The sequence below is a fragment of the Symphalangus syndactylus genome, chromosome 2 (assembly GCF_028878055.3).
Source record: "Symphalangus syndactylus isolate Jambi chromosome 2, NHGRI_mSymSyn1-v2.1_pri, whole genome shotgun sequence".
NCBI classification, from domain to species: Eukaryota; Metazoa; Chordata; class Mammalia; order Primates; family Hylobatidae; genus Symphalangus; species Symphalangus syndactylus.
Window position 1 is genome coordinate 121,839,120 of NC_072424.2, and position 16,805 is coordinate 121,855,924.

General features: G+C 45.2%; 1 protein-coding gene across 13 annotated transcripts in view; it reads right to left on the reverse strand.

The window, feature by feature from the left end:
* PLAGL1 (PLAG1 like zinc finger 1) overlaps positions 1 to 16,080 on the reverse strand; it is a 131,670-nt gene extending 115,590 nt beyond the window's left edge. For 4 of the 13 annotated variants that reach the window (XM_063631861.1, XM_063631865.1, XM_063631965.1 and 1 more), the window contains exon 1: positions 15,799 to 15,932. The gene's annotated coding sequence lies outside the window, so the exon portion shown is untranslated. Of the gene's footprint in view, positions 1 to 15,798 lie in introns of all 13 variants that reach the window. The other 9 variants (XM_063631949.1, XM_063631834.1, XM_063631935.1 and 6 more) reach the window with 8 other exon arrangements.
* Between the last annotated feature and the right edge of the window lie 725 nt (positions 16,081 to 16,805).

The following is a 16,805-nucleotide window of genomic DNA, read 5'->3' on the forward strand; positions in this document are numbered from 1 at the left end:
ACAAAACCACACTGGCATTCTTTAACATGATGAATTTTATTATATAGATGAGGCTTATGGTTTAAATGGAGGTTCTTATCTGTACTAAATTGCTTTTGTCCCCAAATCTAGCTTCTTGGTGCCCTGGGTGCCTCTATCATAGGACCCCCAACTACCCTCAAGCCTGTGATTCTTTCTCCTCCCTCCAGTCTCATCTCAACAGTCTCATCCATTGATGGCCCTTGTGCTGGTCCATCTCTGCTCTGCCCCAACCCTGACCTTCACTTTCATCCTTAGCAAAGTTTGGGGGCTTAATAAAGGGAAACATGTACGTGCTCATCTCCAGATCTGGAGCCACAGTTGTTAGAAATATAAAGCATAACTATAGGTGCCTTTAGGAAAGTGAAAGCTACATTTACATTATTAACTATAACAAGGCCTGGAAGAAAGAACCTCATCCCCATGAACGATACACAGCCATTGTCTTTCTTTGGGTACTACATTCACACACAGAGAGAGATGCACGTTCCACATACAGGATAGCCCTGTGATTTGGACTAAAATTAAACCTTCAAAAGCTCATAAAATAGTGGTGCTCTTACTTTCAAAAGCAGATACACCCTTTTCATAATGATACATCAGAAGCTCAACATATAAGACAGAAGTACTGCAGACAAGTTAAACATAGTAAAAGATTACTCACTTTTCTTTCCCCTCATCCCTTTCTCCAACCCACCCCAACCTCTGAAGAAATCTAGAGCTCCAAAGGATCAGTTTGAGAACCGCTACTTTATATATTTTAACACATTCACTTTTTTTAAAAAAGCCTATTTTTTAAAGCAGTTTTATGTTCACAGCAAAATTGAGAAGGAAAGAGACTTCTTACATGTTCCATCCCCCACACATGCACAGCCTCCCCTATTACCAGCATCCCCACCAGGATGGCACATTTGTTCCAACTGTTGAATCCACACTGACACACCATTATCACCCAGAGTCCATGGTTTACATTCGAGCTCACCCTGATGTTATACATTCTATGTGTTTGGACAAATTTATAACAGCATATATCTACCAATATAGTGCCATACAGAGTAGTGTCACTGCTCTAAACAAAACTCCTCTGTGCTCCATCTATTTAACTCTCTTCCACCCCTAACCCTTGACAGCCACTGATCTTTTTATTGCCTCCATAGTTCTGCCGTTTCTAGAATGTCATACAGTAGGTAGCCTTTTCAGGTTGGCTTCTTTCACTTAGTAATATGCATTTAAGGTTCCTCCATGTCTTTACATGGCTTGACAGCTCTTTTTTTTTTTTTTTTTTTAAATTTAGACAGGGTATTGCTGCTGCCCAGGCCAGAGTACAGTGGCACAATCACTACTCACTGTAGCCATGACCTCTTGGGCTCAAGTGATCCTCCCACATTAGCCTCCCAAGTAGGTGGGATTACAGGTGTGTGCCACCATGCTAAGCTAATTTTTTAAAATTTTATTTATGTTGCCCAGGTGTTCCCCAGGCTGCTCTCAAACTCCCAGCTCAAGCAATCCTCCTGCCTCAGCCTCCCAAAGTGCTGAGCCACTATGCCTGACTCTCATTTCTTTTTAGTGCTAAATAATGTCCCACTGGCTGGATGAACCACAGTTTATTAATCCATTCACCTACTGAAGGATATATTGGTTGCTTTCAAGTTTTGGAAATTATGAATAAAGCTGCTATTAACATCCTCATACTGGTCTTTGTGTGGACTTCAGTTTTCAACCCCTTTGGGTAAGTACCAAGTAGTGCAATCACTGGATTATATGGTAAGAGTATGTATAGTTTTATAAAAAACTGCTAAAGCTCCTTCCAAAGACACATTCACTTTTACTAAATAATGAGAAGACCTATATAAAGACAAGGCACATGGTACTTTGCACATTGCAAATCGGTAATAACCAGCAGTATTCTATTTATCCTTGATTGATAGAAATGTAATGCTTTTACTTCTCCTAAACAAGTTGTTTATAAATATGTTGCTCTGTATTGAATAATATATTAAAAATCACCTTTCTTCTACCAGAGGCACCCTACATGTATACTTGGCCAAGGGCTGGCCCATCAGTGGCAGGAGGAAGCATGTGCCAGCACCCGTGCCACTGTGGCATGCTGCATACTGCATACAGTGCTCCAGAGACTCATACCCTTTCCTGCGCCGGTGCCATTTCCCAATGTACTCGAAAGATTCCAAACCCACAAGCTGATCAAAGATGCTACATTTCCTTCGATCTTTCTCTGAAAATGCCACACGCATTAGCTTCATCAGCTCATGTCTCTAGCTCCTCTCCCCAAAAGCCCAGTCTAAGTAGCTGTGCCCCAAGAGAAAAGGTTGTTGGAGAAAGTGGCAAGTACCACCCCATGCCTTCCACACCACCACTCCTCTCCATTTTTTGTTTTTACCTCTACATGCTTCCTCTCTCTTCCTTCAGCCCAAAGCCCTCAGGTTCATGGACTCATGCAAATTAATGTCTGAAGGAACTTATTATTACTATTGCGTTTTTAACTTTAGCCAGATCTCAAACCAAGATTAGGCTGAGCCAATGAATACTTGACCATCTCTAAAAAGATTGACTCCAAATTTATACACCTATACTAAAGCTAAAATTGGTGTCATTTCCAAAATATCACTTATGCTAGGCCATCTTTGTATCACTATATAGGAACAACTGAGACTGGTTAATTTACAAGGAAAAGAGGTTTAATTGGCTTATGTTTCTGTAGGCTGCACAAGAAGCATGGTGCTGACATATGCTCAGCTTCTGGTGAGGGCTCAAGCAGCTCTTACTCATGGCAGAAGGTGACAGGGACTCAGCATGTCACATGATGAGAGTAAGAGCAAGGTGAGGGAGGTGTCACAGCACCACACACTTTTTAAACAACCAGATCTTGCGTGAGCTCCCTCATCACCAGGAAGATGGCACTAAGCATTCCTGAGGGATCCGTCCCCATGATCCAATCATCTCTCACCAGGCCCCACATCCAACACTGAGGATTACATTTCAACATGAGATTTGGAGGGATGAATTTTCAAACCACATCATTCTGCCCCTGGCCCCCCAAATCTCATGTTCTTCTCACATTACAAAGTGCAATCATCTCTTCTCAACAGTCCATTAAATTCTTAACTCATTCCAACATCAAGTCCAAAGTCCTAAGTCTCATCTGAGACTCATGACCTTCCATCTTTGGGCCTATAAAAGCAAAACAAATTATTTACTTCCAAAATACAATGGTGGTAGAGACACTGGGTAAACATTCCCATTTCTAAAGGGATATATTGGCCAAAAGAAAGGGGTAATTTTCATGCAAGTCTGAAACCCAGCAGGGCAGTCATTAAATCTTAAAGCTCTGAAATAATCTTTTTTGATTCCATGTCCTGTATCCAGGACATATGGGTGCAAGGAGTGGACCCCCAAGGCCTTGGGAAGCTCTGCCCCTGTGGCTTTGCAAGGTACAGCCCCTGCAGCTGCTCTCACAGGCTGGAGTTGAGTGTCCGCATCTTTTCTAGGCAAGAGTGCAAGCTGCTGGTGGATCTACCATTCTGGGGTCCGGAGGGTGGTGGCCCCCTTCCCACAATTCCACTAGGCAGTGCCCTAGGGGTACTCTGTGTGGTGGCTCCAGCCCCACATTTCCCCTCCACACTGCCCTATTAGAGTTTCTCTTCAGGGGCTCCATCCCTACAGCAGGCTGCCTGTACACTCAGGCTTTCTGATATGTCATTGGAAATATAGGTGGAAGCTGCCAAGCCTCCTGCATTCCTGTGTTCCATGCACCCACAGGCTTAACACCACATGGAAGCTGCTAAGGCTTATGGCACCTTGCACTCCCCAAAGCCACAGCCAGAGCTCTACCTGGGGCCCTTTGAACCAAGACTGGAACTGAAGCAGTGGAATGTGAGGAGTAGCTTCCCAGGGTGGTGCAGGGCATCAGGGCCCTAGGCCTAGCCCTTTAAGGCATTCTTTCCTCCTAGGCCTCTGGGCCTACAATGTGACTCAGACCTACAGGTCTTGCTAAGGTTCCTCCACCAACTGGGCAGGATTCCAAGGGCCTTTGTGTCTGTTAACAAAGCCTCAAAGTCCTCTCCAGATAACTCCTCTCAATTCCCTTTCCGGGGGACCCTGGGACCTCCTGCTCTATAACCTCCCTTCTCAATAATAGGGAAGAATCACATATATTTTGATAAATACTACTCACAGCCCTAACCCTAATTGTAACTTCCCCAGACATTTTTAATATATTTAGGAAATGTATTCAGCAAAACTATTCAGCAAATAGCTACCACCCATCGTAGCCACTCACTAAATCTATCACCTATTGTGAATTTAAGGGAGTCTTGTCATTGGCTTCATTAAGCTTTGTCTTACCATTAATAATATTTTCCGGAGAGGTGGAGCCAAGATGGCCGAATAGGAACAGCTCCGGTCTCCAGCTCCCAGCCCCAGCGACACAGAAGACGGGTGATTTCTGCATTTCTGCTTGAGGCACCGGTTTCATCTCACTAGGGAGTGCCAAACAGTGGGTGTAGGACAGTCGGTGAAGCGCACTGTGCACGAGCCGAAGCAGGGGGAGGCATTGCCTCACTCGGGAAGCGCAAGGGGTCAGGGAGTTCCCTTTCCTAGTCAAAGAAAGGGGTAACAGACGGCACCTGGAATATCGGGTCAGTCCCATCCTAATACTGCGCTTTTCCAACGGGCCTGGAAAATGGCACACTAGGAGATTGTGTCCTGCACCTGGCTCGGAGGGTCCTATGCCCACGGAGTCTCGCTGATTGCTAGCACAGCAGTCTGAGATCAAGCTGCAAGGCGGCAGTGAGGCTGGGGGAGGGGCGCCCGCCATTGCCCAGGCTTGCTTAGGTAAACAAAGCAGCCAGGAAGCTCGAACTGGGTGGAGCCCACCACAGCTCAAGGAGGCCTGCCTGCCTCTGTAGGCTCCACCTCTGGGGGCAGGGCACAGACAAACAAAAACTCAGCAGGAACCTCCATAGACTTAAATGTCCCTGTCTGACTGACAGCTTTGAAGAGAGTAGTGGTTCTCCCAGCACGCAGCTGGAGATCTGAGAACCCACAGACTGCCTCCTAAAGTGGGTCCCTGACCCCTGAGCAGCCTAACTGGGAGGCACCCCCCAGTAGGGACAGACTGACACCTCACTTCGCCAGGTACTCCTCTGAGACAAAACTTCCAGAGGAACTATCAGACAGCTGAATTTGTGGTCTCACGAAAATCCGCTGTTCTGCAGCCACCGCTGCTGACACCCAGCCAAACAGGGTCTGGAGTGGACCTCTAGTAAACTCCAACAGACCTGCAGCTGAGGGTCCTGTCTGGTAGAAGGAAAACTAACAAACAGAAAGGACATCCACACCAAAAACCCATCTGTACATCACCACCATCAAAGACAAAAAGTAGATAAAACCACAAAGATGGGGAAAAAACAGAGCAGAAAAACTGGAAACTCTAAAAAGCAGAGCACCTCTCCTCCTCCAAAGGAACGCAGTTCCTCACCAGCAACGGAACAAAGCTGGATGGAGGATGACTTTGACGAGTTGAGAGAAGAAGGCTTCAGACGATCAAACTACTCTGAGCTACGGGAGGAAATTCAAAACAATAGCAAAGAAGTTAAAAACTTTGAAAAAAAATTAGAAGACTGGATAACTAGAATAACCAATGGAGAGAAGGGCTTAAAGGAGCTGATGGAGCTGAAAGCCAAGTTTCGAGAACTACGCGAAGATTGCGGAAGCCTCAGTAGCAGATGCGATCAACTGGAAGAAAGAGTATCGCTGATGGAAGATGAAATGAATGAAATGAAGAGAGAAGGGAAGTTTAGAGAAAAAAGAATAAAAAGAAATGAACAAAGCCTCCAAGAAATTTGGGACTATGTGAAAAGACCAAACCTAAGTCTGATTGGTGTACCTGAAAATGACGGGGAGAATGGAACCAAGTTGGAAAACACTCTGCAAGATATTATCCAGGAGAACTTCCCCAATCTAGCAAGGCAGGCCAACATTCAGATTCAGGAAATACAGAGAACGCCACAAAGATACTCCTCGAGAAGAGCAACCCCAAGACACATAATTGTCAGATTCACCAAAGTTGAAATGAAGGAAAAAATGTTAAGGGCAGCCAGAGAGAAAGGTCGGGTTACCCACAAAGGGAAGCCCATCAGACTAACAGCTGATCTCTCGGCAGAAACTCTACAAGCCAGAAGAGAGTGGGGGCCGATATTCAACATTCTTAAAGAAAAGAATTTTCAACCCAGAATTTCCTATCCAGCCAAACTAAGCTTCATAAGTGAAGGAGAAATAAAATACTTTACAGACAAGCAAACGCTGAGTGATTTTGTCACCACCAGGCCTGCCCTAAAAGAGCTCCTGAAGGAAGCACTAAACATGGAAAGGAACAACCCGTACCAGCCACTGCAAAAACACGCCAAATTGTAAAGACCATCGAGGCTAGTTTGCATCAACTAACGAGCAAAATAACCAACTAACATCATAATGACAGGATCAGATTCACACATAACAATATTAATGTTAAATGTAAATGGGCTAAATGCTCCAATTAAAAGACACAGACTGGCAAACTGGATGAGGAGTCAGGACCCATCAGTGTGCTGTATTCAGGAAACCCATCTCACATGCAGAGACACACATAGACTCAAAATAAAGGGATGGAGGAAGATCTATCAAGCAACTGGAAAACAAAAAAAGGCAGGGGTTGTAATCCTAGTCTCTGATAAAATAGACTTTAAACCAACAAAGATCAAAAGAGACAAAGAAGGCCATTACATAATGGTAAAGGGATCAATTCAACAAGAAGACCTAACTATCCTAAATATATATGCACCCAGTACAGGAGCACCCAGATTCATAAAGCAAGTCCTGAGTGACCTACAAAGGGACTTAAACTCCCACACAATAATAATGGGGGATTTTAACACCCCACTGTCAACATTAGACAGATCAACGAGACAGAAAGTTAACAAGGATATTCAGGAATTGAACTCAGCTCTACATAAAGTGGACCTAATAGACATCTACAGAACTCTCCACCCCAAATCAACAGAATATACATTTTTTTCAGCACCACACCACACCTATTCCAAAGTTGACCACATAGTTGGAAGTAAAGCTCTCCTCAGCAAATGTAAAAGAACAGAAATTATAACAAATTGTCTCTCAGACCACAGTGCAATCAAACTAGAACTCAGGATTAAGAAACTCACTCAAAACCGCTCAACTACATGGAAACTGAACAACCTGCTCCTGAATGACTATTGGGTACATAATGAAATGAAGGCAGAAATAAAGATGTTCTTTGAAACCAACGAGAACAAAGACACAACATACCAGAATCTCTGGGACACATTCAAAGCAGTTTGTAGAGGGAAATTTATAGCACTAAATGCCCACAAGAGGAAGCAGGAAAGATCCAAAATTGACACCCTAACATCACAATTAAAAGAACTAGAAAAGCAAGAGCAAACACATTCAAAAGCTAGCAGAAGGCTAGAAATAACTAAAATCAGAGCAGAACTGAAGGAAATACAGACACAAAAAACCCTTCAAAAAATTAATGAATCCAGGAGCTGGTTTTTTGAAAAGATCAACAAAATTGATAGACCGCTAGCAAGACTAATAAAGAAGAAAAGAGAGAAGAATCAAATAGATGCAATAAAAAATGAAAAAGGGGATATCACCACCGATCCCACAGAAATACAATCTACCATCAGAGAATACTACAAACACCTCTATGCAAATAAACTAGAAAATCTAGAAGAAATGGATAAATTCCTCGACAAATACACCCTCCCAAGACTAAATCAGGAAGAAGTTGAATCTCTGAATAGACCAATAACAGGTTCTGAAATTGTGGCAATAATCAATAGTTTACCAACCAAAAAGAGTCCAGGACCTGATGGATTCACAGCCGAATTCTACCAGAGGTACAAGGAGGAACTGGTACCATTCCTTCTGAAACTATTCCAATCAATAGAAAAAGAGGGAATCCTCCCTAACACATTTTATGAAGCCAGCATCGTCCTGATACCAAAGCCTGGCAGAGACATAACCAAAAAAGAGAATTTCAGACCAATATCCTTGATGAACATTGATGCAAAAATCCTCAATAAAATACTGGCAAACCGAATCCAGCAGCACATCACAAAGCTTATCCACCATAATCAAGTGGGCGTCATCCCTGGGATGCAAGGCTGGTTCAACATACGCAAATCAATAAATGTAATCCAGCATATAAACAGAACCAAAGACAAAAACCACATGATTATCTCAATAGATGCAGAAAAGGCCTTTGACAAAATTCAACAACCCTTCATGCTAAAAACTCTCAATAAATTAGGTATTGATGGGACGTATCTCAAAATAATAAGAGCTATCTATGACAAACCCACAGCCAATATCATACTGAATGGGCAAAAACTGGAAGCATTCCCTCTGAAAACTGGCACAAGACAGGGATGCCCTCTCTCACCGCTCCTATTCAACATACTGCTGGAAGTTCTGGCCAGAGCAATCAGGCAGGAGAAGGAAATAAAGGGTATTCAGTTAGGAAAAGAGGAAGTCAAATTGTCCCTGTTTGCAGATGACATGATTGTATATCTAGAAAACCCCATTGTCTCAGCCCAAAATCTCCTTAAGCTGATTAGCAACTTCAGCAAAGTCTCAGGATAAAAAATCAATGTACAAAAATCACAAGCATTCTTGTACACCAATAACAGACAAACAGAGAGCCAAATCATGAGTGAACTCCCATTCACAATTGCTTCAAAGAGAATAAAATACCTAGGAATCCAACTTACAAGGGATGTGAAGGACCTCTTCAAGGAGAACTACAAACCACTGCTCAATGAAATAAAAGAGGATACAAACAAATGGAAGAACATTCCATGCTCATGGGTTGGAAGAATCAATATCATGAAAATGGCCATACTGCCCAAGGTAATTTATAGATTCAATGCCATCCCCATCAAGCTACCAATGACTTTCTTCACAGAATTGGAAAAAACTACTTTAAAGTTCATATGGAACCAAAAAAGAGCCCGCATTGCCAAGTCAATCCTAAGCCAAAAGAACAAAGCTGGAGGCATCACGCTACCTGACTTTAAACTCTACTACAAGGCTACAGTAACCAAAACAGCATGGTACTGGTACCACAACAGAGACATAGATCAATGGAACAGAACAGAGCCCTCAGAAATGATGCCGCATAGCTACAACTATCTGATCTTTGACAAACCTGACAAAAACAAGAAATGGGGAAAGGATTCCCTATTTAATAAATGGTGCTGGGAAAACTGGCTAGCCATATGTAGAAAGCTGAAACTGGATCCCTTCCTTACACCTTATACAAAAATTAATTCAAGATGGATTAAAGACTTAAATGTTAGACCTAAAACCATTAAAATCCTACAAGAAAACCTAGGCAATACCATTCAGGACATAGGCGTGGGCAAGGACTTCATGTCTAAAACACTAAAAGCAATGGCAACAAAAGCCAAAATTGACAAATGGGATCTAATTAAAATAAAGAGCTTCTGCACAGCAAAAGAAACTACCATCAGAGTGAACAGGCAACCTACACAATGGGAGAAAATTTTTGCAACCTACTCATCTGACAAAGGGCTAATATCCAGAATCTACAATGAACTCAAACAAATTTACAAGAAAAAAACAAACAACCCCATCAAAAAGTGGGCAAAGGACATGAACAGACACTTCTCAAAAGAAGACATTTATGCAGCCAAAAGACACATGAAGAAATGCTCATCATCACTGGCCATCAGAGAAATGCAAATCATAACCACAGTGAGATACCATCTCACACCAGTTAGAATGGCCATCATTAAAAAGTCAGGAAACAACAGGTGCTGGAGAGGATGTGGAGAAATAGGAACACTTTTACACTGTTGGTGGGACTGTAAACTAGTTCAACCATTGTGGAAGTCAGTGTGGCGATTCCTCAGGGATCTCGAACTAGAAATACCATTTGACCCAGCCATCCCATTACTGGGTATATACCCAAAGGACTATAAATCATGCTGCTATAAAGACACATGCACATGTATGTTTATTGTGGCACTATTCACAATAGCAAAGACTTGGAACCAACCCAAATGTCCAACAACAATAGACTGGATTAAGAAAATGTGGCACATATACACCATGGAATACTATGCAGCCATAAAAAATGATGAGTTCGTGTCCTTTGTAGGGACATGGATGAAATTGGAAAACATCATTCTCAGTAAACTATCACAGGGACAAAAAACCAAACACCGCATGTTCTCACTCATAGGTGGGAATTGAACAATGAGAACTCATGGACACAGGAAGGGGAACATCACACTCCGGGGACTGTTGTGGGGTGGGGGGAGAGGGGAGGGACAGCATTAGGAGATATACCTAATGCTAAATGACGAGTTAATGGGTGCAGCAAAACAACATGGCACATGGATACATATGTAACAAACCTGCACATTGTGCACATGTACCCTAAAACCTAAAGTATAATAAAAAAATAAATAAAAAATAATATTTTCCAACCCTGAGGCTGCTCTGCAAGTAAACCTGCTTTAGTCTTTTGGGGTACCTGGGGCCTTTTTGAGAGATCAGCCTTGAGGTCCATGTTGGGAGATAACCTCAAGGTTATTAGTACCTTTACTGTTTATTTCTCTATCCCTAATGCCACTTCACTGTCCCCAGGTGGCCAAGGGTCTGAAAGGTCATTTCACCCCTCTAGCAAGAGCAAGTCCTCTTTACTCCTCCACGAAGCTTTCTCAAATTTTATGAGAACACTCTGATCCCTTCCTTTCAGGAAATTGTGCCACACCATTTTTTTTTTTTTTTTTTTGAAATAGGGTCTTATTCTGTTGCCCAGGCTGAAGTGCAGTGGTGTGATCACAGCTCACTGCAGCCTTGACCTCCCAAGCTCAAGCAATACCCCCACTTCAGCCTCTCAAGTAGCTGGGACTACAGGCGTATTCCACCATGCCCAGCTAATTTTTGTATTTTTTAATAGAGGTGGGGTTTCACCATGTTGCCAAGGCTGGTCTCAAACTCTTGGGCTCAAGCAATCCATCCACCCTGGCCTCCCAAAGTGCTGAGATTACAGGCATGAGCCACTGGGCCAGCCTGTGTCACAGCATTTAGCATTTATATTTATTTTATCTAGTTGGTTTCTTCATTGCTCCCTAGGTTAAATGTTGACTTTCTACCTTCATGTATTACCTATAGCACCCAATATTATCCTAGACACAGGGCTGGTATGTTATACATTTTTTGAACACTTGATTGAGAAAGTTAAAAATGTTGAATTGAAAGACATGAAAGTAGGGGCCATGTGCATCTAAAACTAGAAAGGTGATCTATGAAAATTAAATCTGCCTCTTCCTAAGAAAAAAATGAACCAACACTAGGAAGTATACTCAAAAGCATTCTTTACACTTTCCTGTGTCCTTATTTTTCAACGAAGAGATTCTTATTCACACTTTTCCATTCCAAATTACCCATTACCATTCTAATTAAAATTTGACGGCCGGGCGCGGTGGCTCACGCTTGTAATCCCAGCACTTTGGGAGGCCAAGGCGGGCGGATCACAAGGTCAGGAGATCGAGACCACGGTGAAACCCCGTCTCTACTAAAAATAGAAAAAATTAGCCGGGCGTGGTGGCGGGCGCCTGTAGTCCCAGCTACTCGGAGAGGCTGAGGCAGGAGAATGGCGTGAACCCGGGAGGCTGAGCTTGCAGTGAGCCGAGATCGTGCCACTGCATCCAGCCTGGGCGACAGAGCGAGACTCCGTCTCAAAAAAAAAAAAAAAAAAAAAATTGACCCACATCCCTCATCTCCATCTAGATCCATGGTCCCCTTCCCGACCTCTTCAGAGATCAGACCTATGTGAAAGGATACGCAAGAAAATATTATTTCTGACACCAGAACTACCAGCTGCAGAAAAAAGCAGTTAAGTTGCTAAACAATAAAGCTGGCCGGGTGCGGTGGCTCACGCTTGTAATCCCAGCGCTTTGGGAGGCCGAGGCAGGCGGATCACGAGGTCAGGAGATCGAGACCACGGTGAAACCCTGTCTCTACTAAAAACACAAAAAAATTAGCCGGGCGTGGTGGCGGGCGCCTGTAGTCCCAGCTACTCGGAGAGGCTGAGGCAGGAGAATGGCATGAACCCGGGAGGCGGAGCTTGCAGTGAGCCGAGACTGCGCCACTGCACTCCAGCCTGGGCGACAGAGCCAGACTCCATCTCAAAACAAACAAACAAACAAAACAATAAAGCTATTTCTCTAGTAATAGTATGTTATTGGAAGTTAGGGGGTTCCCCCTTCTAAAGCTCTTCCATATATGACTTCCTTACAGCTTTTCCACCATTTCTCTCCTCTGCCCCCAAAAGGAGACCTCCACCCATAAGCCTCAGAAAGAAAAATGTAATTTTCAAAGAAATTTACAATTGGAAGTGGAAAGGTATTGGGTGACAGTGTAAGTAGAAGAGTTGTAATAGACATGCATGATTACAGCCTTTGCTCCTTTTAACTCCAGGGAGAGTCACAACATCCAGAAGAGAGCCAACGATAGCATGGAGCAGAAGAAACATACAGGACTAAATTCCAAAAGGCAGCCTCTCATTTCAGTTCAGTTACCCATCAGCTGTATGACGTTAGCAAGTCAGTCTCTTCCAATTCCAATTTCTTTCTACAACTGGAAAAGGACAGTCTTTCTGTGCAGCCTACCAAGTTCCACCAGGATCAAATAAAGTGAGATAAGAACAAGACAGCAGCCACTCCTGAATGTGGCCTTTTCACAGCCAGGTGCCTCTGAAACATCGTAGCTGTTAACCCTCACAAGTCTCCTGTAGATTATATTATTATATCCCCATTGTACAATGAGCAGACACAGCTAATTGAGGACCCTGTTCAAGGTCACCAGCCAGTAAGTTATTCAAACTTGTTTAGCCCATGTTTAACCTCCATACTATACTGCCTCCCTCTATATTTTGAAGTAACTTTAAAACTACAAATAAAATGTATATGAAAAAATAAGTCCCTGAGGAAGAAGTTGGCAGCCAGATTTGATTCATTTACTCCTTTTCTACTCCCCAGCTCCCACCATCAATTTTATCAAGTTCCTTCCTCCTCCCAATCTCCCTCTTCTAGTTATTCCTTTTTTTAATTCCTCTTATGATTTTCCTTTTGTGCACCTCTCCTCTGTTGTCATTCCAACCTTCTGTAATTAACATAATGAGAACAAACCCCCACAACTTCAAAGTGCATGCAATTAAAACAATGTATCAATTATATTTACTATGAATGTAGGACACATTTTGAGCTTTTTGTTTGTTTTTTAACCACCCCTTTATTAGGTTAACTTTAGACATAGCTGAGACTTTTATGAAGATGAAATGACAGAATGCTTAGCAAACTTAAAAAAGAGACATCGGGGCCGGGCGCGGTGGCTCACGCCTGTAATCCCAGAACTATGGGAGACGAAGGCGGGCAGATCACGAGGTCATGAGATGGAGACCATCCTGGCTAACATGGTGAAACCCCGTGTCTACCAAAAATACAAAAACTTAGCCAGGCGTGGTGGCATGCGCCTGTAGTCCCAGCTACTTGGGAGGCTGAGGCAGGAGAATCACTTGAACCCGGGAGACAGAGGTTGCAGTGCGCCGAGATCCCACCACTGCACTCCAGCCTGGGTGACAGAGTGAGACTCTGTCTCAAAAAAAAAAAAAAAAAAAAAAAAAAAAAAAAGACAGACATCATGAAACAAAGTCATTTCCATTTTAGATTATCAGCACATAATTACACTAGAATGTTATCAGACTGAAAAAAAAAACCCACAGATTTGACTACACAGTGAATCCTAAATTATGTGTGGCTAGTACAGAAGAGCACTGTTTACCCATCCCTATTTTTGCCTCCCTTGGATGCTTTTCCCCCCAAACCTAGGGAGCTGCTCCTCTCTCTGGGCCACGCAGCACTTTGTTCATTTTCTACCTTAGTTATCATCGTAGCCAGGTTATATTGCAGCCTGTTTTCACATTAGTCTCCCCAACTTAACAGAGAGGGCTAGAGCAAAAAACAGCATTTATTCATCTTTATATTCCACAAATGCCGGGTACATGAAGATCCCCAACACATGTCTGTTGAATGATGGAACAGAAATTCACATTTAGCAGAAAAACATGCAGCCTTCAGACAGACCGGGGTTACCACAGGGCAGGACACATTGGTGATTACTGGCTCTTAATTTGCTTACAGGAAAATAATCTAAAGCCGTTGGTTCTTGAGAAGAGGAAACAGAAATGGTGTATTTTTCAAACCATCCTCCACAGGCTGGAGCTGGCTCACTTTTCATCCTAACAATTTTCTGAGTTACAGTTTACACCAACGTTGTCACAGAGTTGATCACCTGAAAACCAGCCCTCCTTTCCTTCCCGTGGCAAGGGTATCCTGCCACACTCCTCTCACTCAGCCCAAAGATCACTGGCAGAACCAAAGAATGAATTTATTTGTTGCAACCTGCACCGGAACTTTGTATTATTTCAATTTCTCCCTTTTCCACACACTTCCATACACCCTATTTCACCTCTATTACAAGTTCTCTGGGGCCACTTTACAGATGATAAAACTGGGCTGAAAATGTGTTTAAGGTCACATGAGTGGAACCCAGTTCTTCTCCTTCCTGATGCCTAACTAGGCGTCCCCAGCCATATCCCCAGGGCAGCTTTTACCAAAAGGCTCACGCCAGGGCTTTACCCCCTCACGTGATTCAGGACCTCTGGTGTGTTCTGCAAAGCTCTCCTGGTGCTTCTGGGAGGCGCCTCAGGTAAGGCAGCGACGCACAAAACATAAACCCTGTCATATCATTATTTATTCCCTGAACACATCGGAGTTATGTTCTTCTTTCAGTGGCCACACAGATGCTCAATGCCAAGACCCTTGAATAACTGCCATAGTCGTCACTTCACTTGGCTTTTTCAATAAAATGAACAGGTCCCGCGCTCCCAGACCCATGAACACTCGGGAAGCCCCAGGGGTATCGCTGTCCTCGACACAGCAGGGGCCCTACAAACCCAACACGGCTGTGCACCCGCCAAAGTCCCCACGCCCACCGCGGCGGGGCGTGTCCTGCCCGCCCCCATCAGGGAGTCCTGCCCTCGAAATTATCCCGCGCGCCGCCGGCACTCCGGGGAGACGCCACGGCCCAGGTCTCTTTTCTCCCGGAGTCTGGGTCCCCGCCGCAACTCGGTCACTTTCTTCCCATTAACTCAGTCTCTGGGGGACGGGCTAAGTTGGCACTTGAGATTCTCCCGTTGGGGTGGTTCAGCAATGACCACCCCGCCGTCTGCGCAGACAGCCCCGCCCCCAGCCTCGGCGAGCAGAGGACCCGGGAGGCGGCGACCTGCCTCCGCGCAGGGACAGGGGACGGCGGGGCGGGCGCTAGGTGGCGGCTGTTCAGCTCCCACGTCACCCGGCCCGCCCTCCGCCCAGCTCAGAAGCGAAGAGCTGCAGACGACGGGGAAAAGGGAAGCGCGCCCCAAGCCGCACAAAGGTGGCCGCCGGTGTCCCAGGCACCGACCGCCATCCCCGGCAGGACGCAGGCAGGAGCCTCGGCCAGGCTGCCTCGCCTGGCCCGCGGGCTCCGCGCCGCACGTGGGCACCTGCGGTCGCGGTTGGAGCCCCCGCCCCGCGCGCCCACCTGAACGCCGCGCCCCCGGCTCCCCGCCCCGCTGCCAGCCCGTTCTCTCGCTCGCCCCTGCCTCACCTGCCCTTCCTACCGACCCGCCGCCAAGTTTCCCCCGCTTGGAAAGTTCTGGAGTCCGGAGCCCGTGGCCCACTGGGGCAGCTCCGAGGGCAGCGGGCGGGTCCGGGCGGCCGCTGGGCGTGAGGCGCGGCTCCGACTCGGCTGCGCAGAAAAGGGGAAGGGGAGGAAGGGGCGGGAGCCTCGGCGGAGCGATCCCCCTCCGACCCCAGCCGGCCCGCGGTAGCCGCCCTGGGGACTTCTGCGCTATGATTATCCGCCCCCGCGTTGGGGACTTTGCCTCTCTTCCGCGAGACTCTTGTCATCGCCGCCCGCGGTTAAGAGTTGGGGCTCCGGGTCGGGCTGCCTCAGTTCAGATCTTACTCCTCCACTTAGGAGGATGTGATCTGAGGTAACCTACTCTACCCGTCTGCAAAAGGAGGGAAATTAATAATAATAATAATAATAATAATAATAATTCCTATCCAGGGGTGAATCCACGTGTTGTGGGGCTTGAAACTGAAACAACTGTGAGTAGGGGTGGCGAATCTTCAAGGGAAGTATAAAATGAGATTCTGGGATTAGCAAGCATCTGTGCGCGTGAGGGGGCCCGAAGCTTAAGCTTCATTAGCTTCACGTCTCAAACTGCTTCTGCAATGTTCTTCATGAGATTAATTAAGTGCGAGAACTAAATGAGGTGAGCCGGGAACGGGGCCTAGCATAGTGCGGGGCGCACTCAGCAGGTGTTGTTTATAGGGATCATTTCCCTGTAACTGGCCAGGTGGACCTGGGAGAGGAGGAAATAATGCTGATTGTCAGTTATGTGCCAGGTGTTAGAATACGTGTTAAACTCAATTCATATGCCAACGCGTGCGTAAGCAATATGCCAGTTTTATAGCTCAGAACACCGAAGCTCAGGGAGTCACGTAACTTGCTCATGGTTTCACCGAAAACCCAATTCTGCCACGTTGCAAAGACCCGCTTTTTCCACAGTTCCATCTCACAAATATGAATATGTAACTATGTTACCA